The 21,107-nt window shown below is 33.6% G+C and overlaps 1 pseudogene; it reads right to left on the bottom strand.

Annotated features, from left to right (window-relative positions):
* Positions 1 to 394: 394 nt before the first annotated feature.
* LOC105785494 (protein fluG-like) lies at positions 395 to 14,832 on the bottom strand (annotated as a pseudogene).
* Between the last annotated feature and the right edge of the window lie 6,275 nt (positions 14,833 to 21,107).

Below are 21,107 nucleotides of genomic sequence, written 5' to 3'. Positions count from 1 at the left end.
TGAATGATACTTAAATAATTCAATATAATGAAATTCAAATTTAAATATTTTTAAATAATTAATATAAACTATTTGTAAAATTAATAATATATAGAACATTTGAAAAGGTTAAATATAGTAACAAATAAGATTTAAATAATTTAAAATAAATAATATTTAAATAATTTAATATGATAATATATAAAATATAAATTTTATATTTTAAATAAATAAATAAATAAAAACATTTGATAATTTTACTTCTAAACTTAAAACCAAAAACATCTAAATCTCAAGTTTTAGGTTAGAATAAAAGTCAAATATTCTTTATTGCATTTCTAATAAAAAGCACTTTTAACCAAAAATATTTTTTCACCCAATAGATAAAACACCCTAAGAAAAGAAAAAGTGCAAGTGTCGCTATCCGTACTCAAATTACATAAATACCACTCGAACTTAACTTGGTTAATACAATCGTTCTAAAAGGTGATCTTCGACATTATATTCATTACTCGAATATTTAAATAGATGATCTAATCCCTTGTAAAAGAGGAGTGTCAATATCACGTAGGTTTATGCACTCCACAACATGCAACATACCCAACGGTATATGATCTACCTCTTAAAACAAATGAGATTAAAGTTTGAGAACCTCTAGATTATTTTCCGTGTCATTTCTCAACACCATTTCCATTTTTAAACACAATGGGAATAACCAAGCACAGAGATCATAGAGTTTGCCTAATGGAACTGCACAGAGACCGATATCATCGGCATCTTAATAACGGTGTATAAGTTGCTTGTATGCATCCTTGTTCTTTGAATAGTACTGAATCTCTGCCTGTATATAAGTATTAATGTTCATGCTCGGCATCAGTTTATGTTTTGAAACTTTATCTAAAATATTAACATTTTGGAAACCATGGTCGGAACTTACCTTTCGAACTCCTTTTATAGCCGTGAAAAGCTTTTCACCAATCATCTCCCTCAACACATTGTTGTTCTCAAGAGCTTCTATGGATTCAGAAAGCGATGTTGGGAGTCTCAGTAGTTTCTGGTTGAGCGTAGCCGGATTTTCATCTTTTTCATTGATAAAACACAAGACACTGTTGTCAGGGACTTCGGTATAAAAATTTATACAGTGAACATTTAGTCAAAGGAACCATTACCATAACTTTTTAGCCGATTTATTCAATGCGTTGGAAAGAAAATAAGAATCTTAACTTCAATCTTTGCAGTACTAAGAGCTTAACAGCTTACGGTGTTTAAGAGAACTGCTTATCATCTGAGAATTCATAATATCCTATATATGACCATTGGATGAGAAATTTTCATATATATGAAGATCTTGTTATGAGTTATGGCCCCAACAGTCTCTAGCATTCTTTGCGGACGAGTGCATTTTGCTCAGTCTCAGAGATATTATAGGTGTTTGTGAGTTATGCCTACAAATTTTGAAGGTGCAAAACATTTGGTAGCCCAAGTGGTAATTCAAAAAAATGCAGGTAGTTCTTACTAATAGGTTCAGGCAGAGGAAGGTGGTTCCGCAGGCCATCAATTCCAGCAGCTACTATAGCAGCCAATCCCAAGTGTGGATTTGCACATCCATCAAAAGGTTTGATCTCAAAGTTGCTCACAAAACCATTTGGAACTGCCGGTGGACATGCAGTTCTAACAGGTGCCTCTCGGTTTTCATTTCCCCAGCACTGATACGCTCCACTCCGTGTATTAGGCTGAATCCGGTCATAACTGAAGACAAATAAAAGTTGAAGTAGGACCTAAGTAGATGAAAGTGAGGCCAGAAATTGAATAGGTAGTCCCTCTAATATATGTTAGGGGGGAGAATCCTTCATATCAGTCAGGTTAAGTCCGATCTTATATTTATTACAAAAATATAATAATATTTAGAAGAATAGAATAAACCTATTTGGAAGTGGTGCCGTGAATGCCAAAATTGAAGGAAGATGGGCCAAAACCCCAGCCATGAACTCCTCCCCAACTTTCGACATTCCGTACTGACTAGATGTATTGGACGCTGTAAAAACATTTCGTCCATTCTGCCATAAACTGACATGCACATGGGATCCCGAACCTATGTCATCCAAAGCATACCTAGGCAGAGGAATAGGTCAAAAGTGTTAGGTATTCTAGAATTCCAAAAAGCTGGAAATGCAAGAAAGCCTCATGGTTGCGATTTAGACATTTGACAAACTTTAGCTCAAATGATTAGCAAAAGAGTGTTCCCATAACCATCTATACATTGTTATATTAACCACTTAGTTTTAATTTGGAAGTTTGAATATTTTAGAATAAATTAGTATTATTCGTATAGAAATTGAATGAATCCTTCATCAGCAAACACAAATTTGAACGAACCATTTAAACTATATTCAAAAAATAATAATCATAATGATCAGCCATGTTCGGACAACTATTCATCATTCTTAAATCACTATGTCTTTCTATCTGCATCTGCTTATCCCAGAATTTTGGAAACTGTAGATGTAGACCATGAGGGCAGCGATGCAAGCATTGATTGAAATAAGAGAAACAACTGCAACTTACTTCGGGACAGAAGTTGCAAACAGTCCCTGCTTATTTGCAACCGCCCTAACAGCTTCGTGCGCAAAAATCAAACTGTCAGCAGCATATGTACAAGCAGTGTGCGCCAGAGCTATTTCAAAATGACCTTTTCCAGCTTCTGCATGCAACTGCAAAATTTTAAAGCTAAAGTAAACAGAAGCAGCTAATAATCAAACTTGCACTTCCAAAGAAACACAATGCAGCATACACAGGAAGGTAAAAAGAGAGAAAAAAATGATTTCTGTCTCTACTACGAGTTAAATAGGAACTAAACTTCTGCTGTCATCAGTAGATTAACTAAGAAAAAGGAACACAGTTTCATGGATAATTATTACATTATATCATATGCAAGCAATTATTTGTCATCGGTGATGCATTACTGATCAAAAACTGTACTAGACCTTTGTCTCTAGCAACTTACACGAAAAGCAAGAAACTTAACCATCTTCAAATTCTATTTCATTTTAGAAAGTAATGCATAAAGAAAAGATCTTCATTACATACACTCATACTCGATGCTTTCACTACTACTGGATCCTATATTGGCAAGTTGATCCAGGCAAACTCAAAGTTGATCACGATCTATTCTTATATTGGATTATTTCATGTCTTGATGGAGATGCTCAAACAAATAAATTGCGCAATGAAGACAAATTAGTTGTCAGTTAAATATGACCATAAAGGATATGACTGGGCCACACGCATGATCAGTTTGATAGAAAGTTACGTTGCGCCATCCCTTACATTTTTCTTTAAGTGTTGGGGTCTAAACACTCATTTCTGCTACATTTTTTTCGGAAATGGGTATCAGGATACAACCCTATAATGACCCTTCAAATACATGAAAAACTTTCAAAAATTTGAAAATACCCACGTCAGGCACATACAGTATCTAACACTCAAACCCAAGTCCAAATAACGTCGAAAGTGCCTCCAACAAATGAAGATATCAAGCATATATGACTTCTAATCTGTACCTGTTCAACAACAACATTCAAGGAATTGAAAGCAGCAATAATTTCTTGAAATAAAGTGGAGACAGCATCAAATCCAGAAGAGGAGCAGTAAGGTTTCGAGTCAATTGGCACCCAGCACTCCTCCATCTCCTTTCTGCATAATTTCAATGTAAAATTTTCTTAAATTGTGCAGAACCTCAGATTGGTAAAATAAATGGAACAAATCCACATATATAACCACCTTATGATCTTTTTCAAGAGATAAAATTCATTTTCAAATCCTGCATTCATTTCCTGTGCATATACCATTTATTAGTTCACCATGAAATACAACCCCCTATGACAAGTATGACAAACAACCTGACATACCAAGTTAAACTCATCTTTTAAAACTTTTGAAACCCTTCTTAATGCCTCTCTAGGGCAGTATTCCCATGGTTCACCAGGTCTAAGGTGCATATCAGCCAAAACCATCTCCTCTTATTTTTTCCTATGACATTGTTTTGAAGAAATAATGAAAATTAGCTTGTACCAATGATGATCACGGTCATGGCAATATGATTACCATCAAAGATCATACAGCACAGTAAGAAATTGGAATGATATAATTGCATGTAAAATATGTGAAGGTGTTAAAAGGTCAGATACAAATGCTTCACATTGTAGAAACCATTTAGCCAGATACAAATCCTTCACATTGTAGAAACCATTTATTTATTCCTTGAATATATGGTACCATGGAATTTTCCTCATAGTCAATAGATCAGGCATCAGCCTGATCTCACCCGTTGCAGTCAGATTAGTCTCATCAGCTGGACTGTCAATAGATGAACTCATAGCCATACATGCAAAAGTCAAACCAACACCATTTTTCTTCACAACATCATCAAAGCGTTTCTTTGGAACAACCTGAAATGTTAAAAGATAATTAGGGAGATGGAACTAAAATGTATTTTTATCCTTTCTGACATGAATAATGCTAAATAAATTAGGAAGAAACAGAAAAAAAAAGTATAATTTATCCTTTTAGATATCAATAGAAGGAAGAGGGATCAATTCACTTCTGAAAATTAAAGATTTGCTCATACAAACTGTTGAGGGTAATTGATTTTTAATATTATTAAATAGTATCTTTAGAAATTACAGCTGATATTTTTAAAAATTCTAATTAAGAGATATTATTTCCTTAGTTGTTAAATCCTACATGTATATATAGTTGTACATAGAGAGTTTTTTTTCCTCAATACATTAAAGTATACATCTCTAATTTCATCATGATATTAGATTTTTTATCTGATTTTTGAGATTTTTTTTCTAATTAAAATTTTTTTTTTCCCGCAAACCCTATAAACACAAATTTGGTACTTTCCACCCTAGCCTTATTTTTTCTTCTCACCGCCCCTACCATTGGAGTCGGAATCCACTCGCCGACAAAACCCTAGACTCCAGTGACCAGAAGACCCACGCATGGGCCCCACGCGCTGTCGCAAGCTTCTATTGCTCCGTTTCACGCACCGCGCATGGACTCCACCTGCTGCCGCCATGTGTTCCAACGCCGTCGCTGTGCTCTCTTCTCTATTCTAGTCATTCTCCTCTAAGTGGTGGTGAGTTTTTGGCTAAGTTTTTTGGGAATGATATATTTGGTGTTTTTTTATTTTTGGGGTATTTTTGTTCTAATTGTGCAAGCAGTTTTTTGGGGGGTTTAGTTGTTTTTTCCAAGCATTTTGTCTACAGACGAGAATCTCGTGATTCCAACCGATAATCCCTTGTTGCAAATTAGTCTTGTGAAGCTTGATGGACATAATTACCTTGCAAGGGTACTTCACCGGTAAATTGTCGAAACCTGAACTCACTGATTCAACCTTTAGCCAGTGGGATTCAACGAACTCTCTTGTTATGGCATGACTTATCAACTTTATGCAACAAATTTTACTGAATTTAAATTCGTAATAAGGTCCATGTTACAAAACAAGGGGAGCTAACGATTTCTAAATATTTTACTGAATTAAGTGGGTTGTTGCAGCAACTTGATTATCAATATTTCCAAGCGAGTTGTGCCAAGGATACCGAAAATTTTCAGAAGATGGTGGAAAAGGCGTGTTTTTTATTTCTCGGCTGGGTTGAATACTAAGTATGATCAGATTTCTTTCAAGTTCTTAACAAACTCCGTTCCCTTTTCTTCATATGGCATACTCCTATGTACAATAGGACGAGAGTCGCCGTGGTGTTACGCTCTATAATCCACCTTTAGGGAAAGCTGACCTATTTGCTAATCAAGATGGCCCATCAGGTGATAAGTCTACCAAGGATCACTTGACGTGTGACTGCTGTGGTAAGCCTCGGCACACTAAAGATTCGTGCTGGAAGTTGCATTCATGGTCGTAGTGGAAAATGAGGGGGTAATTCTCGGCCTCTGGCAAATTTGTCAAACGCTATGCCAACAGAGAATAAGTCCACTTCTACTGGAAGTTTTACCTTAGACGAGATTTAATGTCTTCGATGCTTCTTGTCTCAATTGGATTCTACCTTGATTGCCAAGTCTAATCATGCGAACTCAAGTACTGTTTTAACTACTCCATCTACTTCTGACTCTTGGATTATTGATTTCGGTGCGAATAAACATATGACAGGGTCAAATAAAAGTTTATTTAACTATACTACTTGTCCATCTAAAGATAGTGTGCGACTAGCCGATGGCTCCCTTACCTCCATCTCTAGAGCAAGTTTTGTTGTTTGTACTCCCAATATCACTTTATCCTCTGTCCTTCCTGTCCTTAAATTCCCGATTAACCTTTTATCTATTAGTACTATCACTAAAGCCTTATATTGTAAACTTAAACTTTTTCCCGATCACTGTGTCTTTCAGCACCTCCAGACAAGAAGACGATTGGCAGTGGTGGATTGTGTGATGGCTTATCTTCTAGATCAATCGTCCAATATGTCTCAAGCATTATTTGGAAACAATAAACACGTCAACGGGGAGATAATTCAGTGGCATAGGCGGTTAGGACATTCATCATTTACTGTTTTTGCCAAGATGTTTCCTAATTTGTTTTCAAGAACTCAGTTAGACTCTTTAGTTTGTAATGCCTGCGAGCTTGCTAAGCATACAAGAAACAGTTATCCTTTGCGTAATAATAGAAGTACTATTCCTTTCGAGATTATTCATTCAAATGTTTGGGGCCCTACTTGCCTTACTTCTTTATCTGGTTATCGTTGGCTTGTTACTTCTATTGACTGTCGCACTCAGGTGACATGAGTATTTTTATTAAAATCCAAAAATGATGTTTTCTCGTGTTTTCGTTCTTTTCATAAATTGATCGCTACTCAGTTTGATGCTAAGGTTAAAATTTTGCGAACTGATAATGGAACCGAGAATAAATTTAATGATTATTTAGAATTATATGGGATTTTGCATCAGGCCAGTTGTCCAGGTACAAGTGCTCAAAATGGTGTTGCCGAAAAAAAAATCGACATCTTTGGAGGTTGCTAGATCACTTACGTTCACTATGAATCTCCCAAAGCCTTATTGGGGGGATGCGATTTTGGTTGCGGTTTATCTCATTAATCGGATGCCTCTTCCAGTCCTTGATTTTAAAATCCCCATAGAAACCTTACAAGGCAAGACGGATTACCCAGTCTCACCAAAGGTCTTTGGTTGTGTTTGCTTCGTTCATCTTCGACATGGGAGCAAACTGGATCCTTGCGCAGTCAAATGTAGGGTTACAAATATTATCATACGCCATTTAGAAAGTATTATGTAAGTATGGATGTAACATTTCGTGAGGATGAACCCTACTTTTCTTCATCACAACCATCTCTTCAGGGGGAGGTTGTTGAAAATGAAGAGATGACACCTTGTTCTGTTACTCTTTCGAGGGAGAATTTAGTTTCAACAGAGACTTTGGTTCAATAGAAGACTAGTGGGCGGTTGTTGGACAGGCCTGATTTACGGACATACACTAGGAAAGGCAAGAAAGAAAATGCCATCATACAATCTACTTTATACCATGACTCTTCACTGTCAGGTGAGTCTTCTTTACCTCAAGCTGCTACTAATTTGGAATTACCAATAGCCCAATGAAAAGGTGTTAGAACTTGCACTTTACATCCTATCTTTGACTTTGTCTCTTATGATTCCTTATCCCCATCTTATAGAGCTTTTGTTTTGTCTTTGTTCTCTATGTCTGTTCCATAAGATTGGAGAGAGGCTATCACTAATCCAAGATAGAAGAAGGCTATAATTGAATAAATGAGGGCTTTAGCAAAAAATGAGACGTGGGAACTGGTTAATCCTCCTGAGGGGCAAAAATTGGTTGGCTGCAAATGGGTGTTCACTATCAAGTATAAGACTGATGGTTCAATTAAAAGACTCAAAGCCAGATTAGTAGCGCAAGGATTCACTCAGACATATGGAGTGAATTATCAAGACTCAAAGCCAGATTAGTAGCGCAAGGATTCAGTCCAATTGTTGAATTGAACACGATTATGATCCTTTTATCATATGCAGCAAATCTCAACTGGGACTTACAGCAGTTTGATGTAAAGAATAAGACCTGGAAGAAAGTGTATATGAAAGTTCCTCCAGGATTCGAGGATAAAGATACTCAAGGGAAGGTATGTAAACTGAAAAAAACCCTATATGGACTAAAGCAATCTCCCAGAGTTTGGTTTGATAGATTTAGTAAAGCCATGGTGTTGTTTGGCTATCTACAAAGTAATGCTAATCATACTTCCTTTATAAAACATCACAAAGGTAAGATCACTCTCCTTATAGTTTATGTTGATGACATAATTATGACAGGAGATGACAAGGAAGAAATGACCCAGTTTAAGAAGCAATTGGCTTAGGAATTCGAAATCAAATATTTGGGAAAGTTATAATATTTCCTCGGAATAGAAATGGCCAGATCAAAAAAGGGAATTTTTATTTCCAAAAGAAAGTATGTTTAGATCTTCTAACAGAGACTGACATGTTAGGTTGCAAACCAGCAGAATCACCTATTGAGAGTAATCACAAGTTACAAGCAAAGATCGTCGAAATGGTGGATAAAGGGAGATATCAAAGACTCGACGGACGTTTAATTTATCTCGCTCATACTCAACCTGATATAGCCTATGTTGTTAGTTTGGTAAGCTAGTTTATGCATGATCCTCACGAAGCTCATATGCAGGCAATATTGCGAAATTTGTGCTATTTGAAGTCTGCACCGAGCAAAGGTATTCTCTTCTCAAAAAATAGTCATCTCAAGATAAAAGTATTTACAGATGCAGATTGGGTGGGCTCTCTTGATGACAGAAGGTCTACAACGGGTTATTATATTCTTGTAGGAGGAAACTAAGTCACTTGGAGGAGCAAGAAACAAAGTGTTGTGTCTCGATCAAGTGCAGAGGCCGAGTATAGGGCCTCGGCTCAAGGAGTTTGTGAGCTTTTATGGCTACAAAAAGTATTGGTAAAGCTGAAGTTGTTGAACGAAAATGGATCAACCTTGTACTGTGACAACAAGGCGGCCATCAACATAGCTCAAAATCCAGTACATCACGATAGAACCAAACACATCGAAATAGATCGTCATTTTATCAAGGAAAAAGTAGCCAGTGGTGACTTAAGTCTATCTTACATAGCATCCGAAAAATAGCTAGATAAAATTTTTACTAAAGGGCTCAACTGTAAGACTTATCATAATTTGCTTTGCAAGTTAGGCATGCGAGACATCTATGCACTAACTTGAGGGGGAGTGTTGAGAACATTTGATTATTTGATATTATTAAATAGTATCTTTAGAGATTACAACTGATATTTTTAAATATTCTAATTAAGAGATTATTTCCTTAATTGTTAAATCCTACATGTATATATAGTTGTACATATTGCTAAGAAATATATACTTTGAGAGAGTTTTTCCTCAATACATTAGAGTATTCATCTCTAATTTCATCACAAACTGGAAATTACATCCAGTAATTTTTTTCGTTTTCCTCATTTCTAAGATACTGACAAAGGAAAGTCAAAGAATAACTGATTTATATCTATAGTAAGACAAGGGAACCTTACACGGCATCTATGTTGTCCAGAAGTGTCAACCCACACTATACGAACAAGGGAAACACCATGCTCTGGAACATTTGTCCCTATCATATAGCTAGGAGATTCACTAGCCTTTGAATAAAAAAGTTCCCTGCCAATATTGATCTTGTATAACTGAATTGCATTCTGAGCGAAGATATCATTGGATGCTTCAATAGCTTCAGAAATGGAGAGATCATGCTCAATGCATGCATCACGTAAGACAGAAAAGACAACCTCACGAGCTCTTTTGGCACCTGAAAGAGGAATAGGTCAAACATTTCGCACTATTGTTATAAAGAATGTACTTCAAGCAAGCTATGGGATCTAAAACTTGAAGAAACAATTGCTTTCTAATGAATACTTCCTTTTTATGCTTCACAAGTTTTATCAGATAAATAGAATTATATGTCAAGGCTTTATACTTTTCCAATGCTTTAACAAATTAGTCTCTTTTCTCACAACATGGTGAATGAAAGGTTCAAGCCAAACTCATGCACGTGGCCAGGCACATACTCGATCAAAAAAGAAATAAGCTTTACATTTGTGCGTAGTTCATAAACAACCAACATAAACACAGATCCACATAGCAGATTGTCTACGTGTTATACATTAATAAACATTCGGGGGGAAAGTAGCATCTAATTGTGTAGTTTCTGGTTTCATCAATCATCATATTGAAGGGCTATTTTTGAAGAGTAATTCTGTGTTGTGTAGTCAGAATCTTCAATAAATACCAAAAATTTTCAACTTGAAAATTGATCATTTCTTGCAATACCAAGAATTTGTTTGACTATCTAGGTCAAGAATCTGGATCTCTCGCAAAGCACACACAAAAGAGAAAGCGAGAGCCATCAAGAAAAATTATATTCAAGGCATTATGAGTGATTGGACTGCGACATGAGAATTTTCACAATAGAATGCATTAAAAACCAGATGCAAATTGAGAAGAACAATCATTCTTGAGCTATTTGATGATATGTCTGTGGATGATAACTTAAACGGACCTATGTAGTATGTTTCAGGAGTTGCATACGCATCAGTGCTGAACATCACCTGCAATTTTGTGTTTGAGATCAATTACTGTAAAATAAACATAGCATACATATAAAGGGAAAAATTAGACCTTTTATATCAAATATTGACAGCTTCCCGTGTGAAATGCAACAGAAACTTATTCCAGGGAACAACTCAGGGCAAATTTGGTGGGAAGAAAGAAGGAAAGGAAACAAAATCGCATATGACAAAGTGACAAAGGAAGTCATAATTTGTCCTTCTATACACTATCAAGTGAAACATATTCTACGAACAACGAGAAGCATATGCAATTGATGAGGTTACAAAATTAACTACAGTAACGGAAAAGCTAAGTATATTGACCAGGGAGAAACATAGATGCGGTAGTTAAAACAGTAATCATATCACAACTGCCCTTGTAAGAGAGGTTGGTTGGATATTGTGGACAAACACTCATATTTTCTCACTGTGCTGAAGAACTGGGACAAAACTCTTTAGAAAAAAAAAGTACAAGGTTCTCAATATTTCCTTCGAGTATTTTCACCTTCTTTAAGGGGGCCAGCTCCAAAAGTTCTTTGACCGAGGATATCATCCCACGTACACTGAGCTTGGGAATCGCCAACCCAAAGTCAAGGTAAACCTGAAAGAACAAACAACTACATGGATAGGAACATAACATGGCAAACTGAATACCAAGTTCAACAAATGAAGTGATCCACTGGCAGTAGAATTTTCACCTGGGCATAAACAGAGGCCAGATATGAAGCTTCCTGCGAGAATGGGTACGATGCATGTAAAAGAACTATGCGACAGCCAGAAAATCTTTTATCTTCTAAAAGTGTCCGGAGATGAAGTGGATTGGATAATCGTAAATCCAAATCTTTGTCTCCAAAACTAATTGGGAAGAAAAGAAAGAAATGAGCAATGAGGGCGAAAACAAATACTGAAAGAGCATACAGGTTGCTTTAGTGCTATTGATGATAGCTTACGGATAAGGACTAGGAGCTGTCTGTATCTGGTGCTTCTAGAAGGGGACCAGACAAGCCAGGCCACTTCTTCTCATAGATACCAACACTAATTATTACCAACTTCAATTTAAACTGACCATTTTTCCCATACCACTTTTCATAATGCAACCAGACTCCAAGTTTATTTCCTCATCTTCCGAGCCATTTAGAGTTTATTCGTGAACATATTACAATCTAAATGCTAAGTCTGTCTTACACTGTGTGTATCTGCATGGGCAAATCAAACTGCAAAGCAACCTCCAAACTACGTGTGAAAATATAGTCAATAAAGCTTTTATTTGTAATGCATACAGGCTTCCCACCTGAAATAGGAAATTGTTACTTATATCCTGTGCTGAATACAGAACATCCAATCAGAATGCTACTCACTTTGTAAAACTTCAGAAAGACCAATCTCAGCATCCTCTTTGGTGACATATGGATTGATTTCTAAACCACTGCGGTATGCAGCTATGCTTTTCAAGCCAACACTCTCATTTGCAACTGTAACATTGAGTTAAAGAAACCACTTAAAACAGTAAGCTCCTCTTTATCTGTTCATCGTTATCAATTCCCAACTTCAATAACCATGCATTGGTAATCAACCAAAGTTACATGCACTATCTTTAAAATTCAATCATAGGAAGCAGATAAAATTCATAGCGTGAAAACAAATACACTGGAAATAGGTGTCTTTCAGTAATGCATGACAAGGTCATTCGGTGATAATTTGTGGTAAAAGCTTAAAGGTGCATGACACTTCTTCAAACTACATATCTGTGACAAATAAAATATGACCATATTAATGTCTATACCATCTCTGAAGGATATGAGCTCAAGCTTTTCAAAAATGTTTCGGTGAATGCACCCAATGTCCAATTAGATCCATCTGGCATCTCCTGTAAACATACATAATACCAATGATAAAAAAACCAAACTATTGAAAACCCGATATTACCAAGAAATCTTGAGGCGTAATTGGATTCAAAGATGCAGCTTAGACCAGGACCTCAACCTTGCAAATTATGACTAGACCCTGAAAAGTCAACAGGCATAAGTCATTGGAGAATTTATTGTGGGTCAGCACAACTCATAGAAGAGGATAAGTTTCAAAAATAAGTCTTAGAGATTGCATCCAGTATAAGTACAGACCAATATGAAAGATGTATAAACATACCTAGCAAATAGAACCAGGACAACTTATGGTGGACAAAGTGAAAACGTCAGTTTCACTAAATCAAAACAGACAACCACACGTATGCCAGCAGCATATGGAAACATGGGTGAATATCAATAAGAACTTATAAAGAAACTTCTCAAATTTGATACCCCTGGTATATTTCTCTCAGGTCTAAGTCTTCCATTTAATGTTTTCAAGAAAAGACAGACATATCCACTTCATATTCACTCTGCATACAGGTTCCCTATACCAAACCAAACCAAGCCAGCAAGCCTTAATCCAAATATATTTGAGGTTGCCTACAAGGACCAAGACATAGAACCAGTCACATCAGGAACACAGTCCTCATCTTCCACTCATTCCTTCACGCAACCATACTCCCTTTAAGTTCTAATAGTTTTATATCATTATTTATCACCCTCCCTTCCTCTCAGCAAACTAGTTGCCAATTTATAATACTCAATTATAAAATTGATACGAATATTCATCCCCTCAGCAAATGGACTCCAGAACATAACTGCTAACTTCTCAATAAGGCTATCTTCTATGCCTCCTCATCTAAATATAAATAGATAATCCCATGCTTCTAAAATGTAAAAAGATGTAAAAACATATTCACTAAAATTGCGTTTGTGTGTGCTAATGAATCTGCAAAGAAATAAAATGTAAACCATGAATTAGCTCCATGAAATAGTATGCTGATAGATTTTAAATCAGAATATAATATCAAGTTGAAAAGGAAGATCCAGAAGGTTTCCTACTCCATCAAGAATCTCCTCAGCCAGGAGTTCAATTCTGAGTATCCTACCAACAAATGGAACAAAATTTTTATGCCACCGTATGTCATGCTTCTTGTCAAGTTTCAGTCCATCATCAATGAGAATAGCCGAGATTCCTGCAGCTTTAAAGCACTTTGAACTAATGGCTTGCAAGCCAGATGATCTGCGATACTGTTCCACGGCATCCAATGATGACTCAGTGCCATAGAGTTCTGCAATATCCCTTAAACTCCTCTGCCAAAAACCAAAATTTACGCAGTCAGAATATAAGGATAGGGCCCAACTTTCAAAGCTATCAGGCTGAAGATTGACATTTTCTACTTGTTTAGAAATTGTTAAAATTTAACATCAATTATAACATAATTAGTCTAGTTAAAGGTAACCCGCTCTTTGTTATTTAAAAAACTGCATTTTCTTTTACTTTTGTAGAAAAAAGTGTCTTCTTCTATTCTACAAGTAAAAGCAAATAACACAAAATCCAGTATTTGTTTTAGCTGTTATTCATTTCCAAACGGCAGCTTTTCAACATATTCCCAGAAAATGTCAAGAAAAGTAAACCCTTCTAGTATTATTTTTAAACTTAGAACCAAAACCAACCATGATCTCTAATAACAAGCTTAGAAAGTAAAAGATTCATAACTGGCTCTCCATGGCTCCATCTATTATACAAATATAAGAAACAAGGCATTAAAGAATTTGAATGTCGTTTGAAACTAGCCCAAATCGAAGTCAAACAAAACACAAATACTTATACAGCTCAATGAAAACAACCCAAGTCCCAAAAGCTTCTTTTTTTTTCCGGAAAAAAAAACTCCATCTGTTTAATAGCACTAATCAACCAGAAAAAAAAACAGATAAAATGGGATGATTTCTAATAATTAAAAAGAAAAAAAAGAAGAGGGTGTATTTGCCTTGAAAGAGAGGGAGTGAGGAGCAAAGGATAAGGCGTGGCCAGTTGCTTCAGAAAGTGAATTGATGAAAGGAAAAGAAGAATCCAAAGGAACAATATTGTGAGCATGAGAATCCACCACCTCTATTTGCTCTATGGCTTCTCTCAACTCTGCAAATTCCATTCTTTTTCCTCTCTAGAATACCAATTTTTCAACTTAGTTCAGGAAGCAGATGAAAGAAAAGTTGCTTTTAAAAATCTTAGCTCAGTTTAGTGAACCTTTGGCTTCGGGCGGTTTAAATCCCGAATCCTGCTTTTATTTCAGGCGGTTCAATTCTAGTTTCAGTCCAGATTATCGTTAAACAGAGAACAATACTAATACTGCTCATAAAAATCCACATTATTTTATTTTATACTGAAGTAGAAAGATTTTTTTTAAGGAATTAAAATAGAAAGATTAAATTTTAAATTTGCCTTAATCCATACTTTAGTCCCTCAAGTATACCATTTTTCCTCCTTAAAGTTTTTTAGCCCACTTTAGTCCCTAGCATTGTTAGACGTTCCTAGTTTAGTCCCTAATATTATCAGACATTCTCAATTTAGTAAGATATCCAACCAATCATATGCTACCACATATCATACAATGACATAATTATGATGTCATCATCTAAAAACCTTAAAAATATTTTAAAATGAAAAGAAAGAATTACAAAAATTACAAAAAATTTTAAAATTATAAAATTAAAAACAAAATATTTTTTCTAAAATTTTCATTATTTAAATAATAAATATATTTTTATAATTTAAATAATAAATAACATTATTTTCATTATTAAAATAATTAAATAAGTTATCCAAATTTATCACTTAAAAATATCTACAGATTATAAATTCGAATGACTGAATTATAAAGCAATAATCATAGGTGATATCTTTTAAAAGACAATGATCTTATGTTCAAGCTTAGTAAATGTGATTTATAAAATTTTAAAATATTAAAATTTCTAATATTTTTAGAATTTTTAGTAAATTTTTTATATTTTATATTTCTGTAAATTTAAATTTTAAAATTTATCTATTTTTAATCATTTTGCAATTTTAAATTGTTTTCATGTTATAAAGATTTTTAAAGTTTTTCAAATTATGACATCATCATATATCACATGGCAGCATATGATTTGGTTGAATATTTCAATCGTTAAATCCTAAACATTCATACGACTAAACTAAAAATATGTGATAACATTAGAGATTGAAGTGAACTAAAAAAGCTTTAAAGACTAAAATGAAAAATTGATATACTTAGGAACTAATATATAGATTAAGCGTTTAAATTTTAACATAATAAAATAACAAAAGTCTACTTCATATTACATTTGACATTTTGTCTTAAAATAATTTTGTTAATAATGTTTTAGGTAATTCAAAGAGAATGACAAATAATTGTGTTGATATTTTTTCCTCTCCTCTACGGAGAACTCTCCAAACGGGTTTATAGTGAGAAATAAATTAGACTAAATTGCTTAATTGAATAAAATGATAATTGAGAGGTAAAATTGAATCAATTAGGAAATTGATCGGTTGAGATCCCTAATTCGATTGTTGACATGGATATTAATTAGCTATTCTGTGTTTTTTTATTATTAAGTTTATAAGTTTAGTATTTTTGCATTTTAATCTTGTAGGTTATAATTTAGTTTAAATCACTCTTTTCTATAATTTGTCGTACTATGTTGCTTGGCCATTAACTAGCTAGACTCTTTATAAGTATGCTTAATCTCAGCTAATTCATTCTACTACTCGATCTCCTTTAAATTGGATTCTCGAAATACTTCGTGTGTTCTATTGTAACACATATAAATATTATAACTGACCTATCACACTTGTAGTAAAAGTTGCTTCTTAATTCTCGATATTTTGCACTTATTTCTCTACGTAGTGTTCGAACATTATGGCACAGTCACTAATAATGATCTTCTTAAGGCCATCACAACTTTTTAACTTTTGACTTTTTGAAAGAAAAGATGTAGAGATTGTCACACTAGGTGTGTCAAAAGTTTGTTGACACAAATTTCAAATTGAAAGTTGACTAGAAATTTTGAAGTCAAATTTATTAATAATTTCAAAAAGAAAGTTATAATCTTCAGATTTTTTTACGAAAAATAAAAAATAAAACTCTTTTGATTCTTCTTTCATGTTTGACTTTGATTCACGGGTCATCTGACTTGATCTTGGATGAATATGGATTACTTCAAGTGTCGTGTTGACTTGCTCTTGAAATAGGTTTGGGCCTCTATTCTTCAGTTGATTTAGACTGAAAGGCAACTTTCTTTATAAACGGCTTTTAACTTCTTCACAATTAAACAGAATTGGAATGCGATTTTTCTTCAAAACGAGTATGGTGTTCGTCAAAATTTCAAGTTATTTGGCAGCTTCTTTAAAGAATTTGGTAGAGATCTTTTGGGGTTCTTGAACTTGTGTCTATTGAATGGTTTAGAGTGACCCATTTTTGTAGTGCCAGTCCTTATAGAATTTAGCTACTCCATTTAATCCAATCACATAAATAAAAGAGAGTTATTACAGAATTCAACTGCTTCATTTGATTATTCTACAAGAATTTAAACTCATTTATTTATTATTAATCTCTTATTAATTTATTTAATTAGAGATAAAATAATCATTTAGTATTATCACTTAATTATTTATTTTTAATTGGTGATAATATACAATTTTATTTATTTATCTATTAATTAATTCAAATTAAATAGAAAAAAATAATTATGACACAACTATGACATCATTATTTTTACCCCAGGTAATTTTGGCTTTATCCATAGTAATTTTGGCTTGACACGTGGCATTTTGTAATTGGTCTAAAATTTTTGTCATCTACAGCACGTGGCAAGAGTTAAATAAAAATTTAAAAGAATTATTTCACGTCTAGAATAAACTTGGACAAATGAATGTTCAAATGCAAAAAAACCCAAATATCATTTTGTGTAGATTTATTGAAACATCTATATAATTTTATCTTTAATAAAAATTGATTGTATGAATATCAAAGAATATAAAATCAAAACTAATATAAAGAAGGAAATTTTAGGATGAATCACAAAGTGTCATGTGTCAAGTTAAAATTGTTATTATGGGAGGAAATGTTGACATCATATCGTGTAATAATTATTTTCTCTAATTAGTTTAAATTTATTAAAAGATAAATAATAAAAATTATATTATCACTAATTAATTAAAATAATTAAGTGATAATATTAAACGACTATTTTATCTTTAATTAATAGATAAATAACAAATAAAAGAATTTAAATTATTGTAGAATAATCAAATAGAGCAGTTAAATTTTACAAGAACTATATTTTATTCATATAATTGGTACAATAAAAAAGGGGTCACCCTAAACCATTTTATACATACACAAGTTTGAGAAGCCCAAAAGATCTTTAAAGAAATCTTTGAAGAAGCCAAAAACTTGAAGAAATTCTGACAAACACCTTATTTGTTTAGAAGAAAAGTTGCTTTTCGATCTTGTTCAATCGTGGAGAAGAAGTAAAAAGTTGTTTATGAAGAAAACTGATAAAAGGTTGCGCGCGGACCAAGATCGAGTTGTCAAGTCACGGGAAAAGTCCTACGAAAACTATCGACACTTAGATCCAAACGAAAATGAAAATGAAAATTAAACTTAAAAGACCAAGAAAACCAAATTGAAATAGAATGATACTTGGGCGGCAAGAAAGGATGAATAAAGAACGTTTCTTGATGCCAAAGAATGTTGCCAAACAGATCCTTGAAGCTTGGAATGGCTGGAAACGCAACAAGAACAATTAAACCAAGTTAATCAACAATTCGACACAAACAAAAATAATTAAAAAAGAACAAACAACAAAAAAGATGGATAAAGTCCTAAGAAGCCTTGAAATCAAGAAAGATTTCACAACTCTCTTCAAACAGCTCTAATCTTCCCTCCAATGTAAAAACACGGCAAGAAGAAGGTTGAAGATGGCTCCCACAATCAAAAAGATTGTTAAAACTACTTCTAAAGAAAATTCAAGAGAGAATTCTTTGAGAAACTCAAAGAGAGTTTTCACTCCACAAAAAAAATCTGAATTCAATATATCATCCATAAGGGTGGCCGGCCAAGCCATATATATAGGCCTCCTAACTACTTTCCTATCCCTACTAGGAAAACTAAAAAAAACCCTAATTGTTGCCTTTTAAGGAAATTTCGTCCAAGGCCTTTAAATGGGCCTCTTGGACTGAATTCTTACATAGAAATTTATTCATAAAGTCTAAAAATTAAAACTAAGTATTTAAAGAATTAAAATTTTACAAATTGGGCCACTTTAACAATTTGGCCTGATTTTCAACTAAGTCTAATTTAAACTTCTTGGTTGGGCTTGAAACATTTTATTGGGTTGTATCTTCAAGAACTTGGGCTTGTAATCCGTTCTCTCCCGAAATTGGTTCGTTGATGCTCGTAACTGAGATCCAATGCGCCTTAGCTGCAAGATTCAGTTTCTTGGACCAAGATTTCCAAGATTTGAAATCTTGATTTTCTTGATTCTTGAAATCGCTCAAAACAGCAAAATTGGACCAAGATTTGGTTTCTTGATTTTCTTGAAAACAAGAAAGTGAATCTTGATTTTCTTTTTCCTTTGTATACGCATCTAAGGCCTTGCTAATAAAGTCTTGAACGGTTCCATTTAGTTTCATACGCATTTGCCTGGCCTTTGACCTCGTTATTGGGCCTTGTGGTAATTTGAGCCGATCACGTTCTTGAGCTTGAGTTGGGCCTTTGTGACTCGTATCAAAAACAATCTTTTGATTCAAATCAACCGAAGAAAGGAGTCTAAACTCGTTTCAAGAGCAAGCCAACATGACCCTTGAAGCAATGCACATCTATTCAAGATCAAGTTAGACAATCCTTGGATTGAAGCCAAACTGAAGAGAAGAATCAAAGGAGTTTTCTTTGTATTCAAGAAAATTTCTAGAGATTCTAATTTTCTTTTCAAAGGTATCAATAAATTTGGCTCCGAATTTTAAGTCAATTTTCGACTTAAAATTTGTGTGTAAAATTGGATTTATTGAATCTGAAAATTATCTAGAAAAGTGCAAAAAATCTATTTTTTTCTAAAATTAGAAAAATACAAAAATGGAAAAGAAAATAAGTTTTTTCTTAAAAAATGTCCATAATCAATTTGGACAAACGAACATCTAGGTTCAATTGAATCTTAACACCCTTTGCTTGGATTCATTTCGAACATGAAATAATTTTCATAATTGTTTTTTATAAATTTATATATATTTTTATTAAACTTATAACATGCCATATTATAAGATTTCCATGTGTTGTCATATTATCGTCTTCGAGGGCAATGTCATTGTATTTTAACAACATTACCTCAAAGGTACTAAAGTATGTGACAAATTCCAAGTTTAGTGTCAATTAGGTCTAAAAAAGTTTAGATACCAATTAACTACAAGTAGGGGTGAGTGTTCGGTCGAATAAAATAAAAGGATTTGAGTTAATTGAGTTGATGAATCCAATTTTATCATAACTCGATTTATAATTTTTTTGACTTGAATCGAGTGAAATGAGATTTGAGTTGAGTTGAAAAAATTTTGTTCAAGTTAAAGAACATAAATATCATATATATATATATATATATATATATATATTTGAAAACTCTTTGAAAACAAAATAAGAGAAAACCAAGATAATTAGTATGATAGACTTAATTTTATAATTTACTTGTTTAAGGCATCAAATTTATCATTTTGAAATTTTATATATATATATATATATATATATATTAGCATTTTAGATATTTTAAAGATTTTAATAATTTTATTTTATTTTTGGAATTTGTATATTTAAAAAATTGGAAAAGATATTTTATAAATATTTTGAATTTTTGAAGATTATTTTAAATTTTTTGTAATTTTAAAATGATCAATTTGCATATTTTCAAAATTGTTAGGGACTCAAAGGATATTTATGTTGATTTTTTATTTAAGTTATACGAATTATTCGAGTTGTAAAATTCAACTCGACTCGAACTCGAAAAATTGATATTCGAAAAAACTGAATAACTTGAATAACTCTATTCAATTAACTTGAAATTCTAAAAAAAAAATCGAATTAAATCAAGTTTTGCTCATCCCTACTTACATGTGCCTAAGTTTAAGGGGTAAAGTATACACTCGCTTTAAAGGGCAATTTACACAAAAGCCCTTTTTTAATAAAATTACCGAAATGGGCCTATTATTTAATTATTTATCGGAATGGTCCATTTTTCGGCAAATCGCGTCCACGTCAGCGCGATGTCAAGGGATGCGCCAGTAAGTCGTGGCCACGTCTGCGCGCTTTGCTGACGTGGCAACAAATCGCGCCCTCTAGGACGCAATTTGCTGCCACATCAGCAAAGCGCGCTGACGTGGCCGCGACTTCATGCCATGTAGTGCTTTCCGGGGGACGCGATTTTGCCGTTTTTCCCACGTTATGTTTTTTTGGCTTTTAGGGTTCAGGCTTTTTAGGGTTTTTAGGTCCTGGAAGAAATAATTTCGAGTTGACGTTTGTGATCAAATAGTATAAAATCGCTTCTAGCAGGATGCTATTTGAGAAGAATTTATGA

The sequence above is a fragment of the Gossypium raimondii genome, chromosome 1 (genome assembly GCF_025698545.1).
Source record: "Gossypium raimondii isolate GPD5lz chromosome 1, ASM2569854v1, whole genome shotgun sequence".
Taxonomy (NCBI): domain Eukaryota; kingdom Viridiplantae; phylum Streptophyta; class Magnoliopsida; order Malvales; family Malvaceae; genus Gossypium; species Gossypium raimondii.
This window is presented reverse-complemented; position numbering and strand designations above follow the sequence as displayed.